The following is a 1,461-nucleotide window of genomic DNA, read 5'->3' on the forward strand; positions in this document are numbered from 1 at the left end:
AATTATAAATTTATCCTAAATCCATAAATTAATGCTTTAGTCGGAAAAAATCTCTGACCCAGCCACAACTATTAATTTATTATATATCTGAGAGAACCATAATTTTCATTCTTTCATAAACATAGAAAAAGTCATTTTTGAGGTCTTTAAAAGCATTATTTTTTAAGATTTCCTTGTATTTTGTCAAATCAGCAATAAAATGCTTTTAAAAATTCAGATTTTAGGGGTGCCTGGGTGGCTCATGCAGTTAAGTATCATACTCTTGATTTCAGCTAGGGTCCTGATCTCACGGTTTGTGAGATCAGCGTAGAGCCTGCTTGGGATTTTCTCTCTCCCTCTCTCTCTGTTCCTCCCCTACTCTCTCTCAAAAATAAATAAATAAATATATATATATATATATATATATATTTTTTTTTTTTTTTAAATTCAGATTGTAGATATCTGGCATCCAGTTTTAGATAAACCAGCCTCAAGAGTATGTTTGACAAATTTGTACTTCCAAACCTTGTTCAATTTACTATTTTATGGTGAATAGAGCTTTAATCATCAGAGAAACTTTGACAGCCACTAAATTTTATTAGTCTAAGTAAATGTCTATATCTTCACTGTTTTTTATAGTACCATGTATCTATCTTCTGTCCACTAGAAAATATTATCTATTTTTGATACTAAATGCAATTCTTCTAGTGATAACAATAGGTAACAGTAGATAGAAGTTGAAATCTCAGTTTCCACCATGAGGTTACTTGAAGTCCAATCCTTGGGCACATTATTTAACCTGTCCCTGACATCTGTATTTTCTACTGTAAAATGCAGTACTAATAATATATATCTAAAAGATTGTTATGAATATTAAATGAATTGACACGTGCCAGGGACCTGGAATTGTGCTTGGTCATAGTAAGTATTTCTTACACTTGCTATTGTTTTTGTGTAAGAAAATAACACATAAGCAATCACTTGGATTAGATATTTCAAAAGCATGTATTGATGTTAAAGTTAATCAGCAATTACTGAGGGTGCAGAACATATCCATGTTCTATTTTCATATCATTACAATTAATTATGTAAATTCCTTAAGTTTTTTTTTTTTTTTTAACTCAAAGTGTTTTCATCTAAAATGGGCTTTCCTCTCTTCCTCTGGTATGAGTAAGGTGACTGATAATAAATGTATAAGGTTTATCAGGGATCTCTGGAGATAATATAGTTTTTCTCAGAGGCAAAATTGAAATAAGGATATGCCATTTCTGGAATCAGATCATTAAGCACAACCGCTTAAAATTCCTTAACATGCTAAGACTAAAATCAGAGTTCAGAGAATAAAGCAAGAAAAGATAGGGAAGAAAATCTTTTTCAAAGGGAAGAAGTAAATTAAACAAGTTTTTTTCCCATAAGCCATTAAATCTACCTTGAAAATAGATAAAGGGGAAAAAAGCAACAACAAGAAAACAGAGATTTGAA

This window comes from Panthera uncia, assembly GCF_023721935.1.
Source record: "Panthera uncia isolate 11264 chromosome B3 unlocalized genomic scaffold, Puncia_PCG_1.0 HiC_scaffold_1, whole genome shotgun sequence".
Taxonomy (NCBI): domain Eukaryota; kingdom Metazoa; phylum Chordata; class Mammalia; order Carnivora; family Felidae; genus Panthera; species Panthera uncia.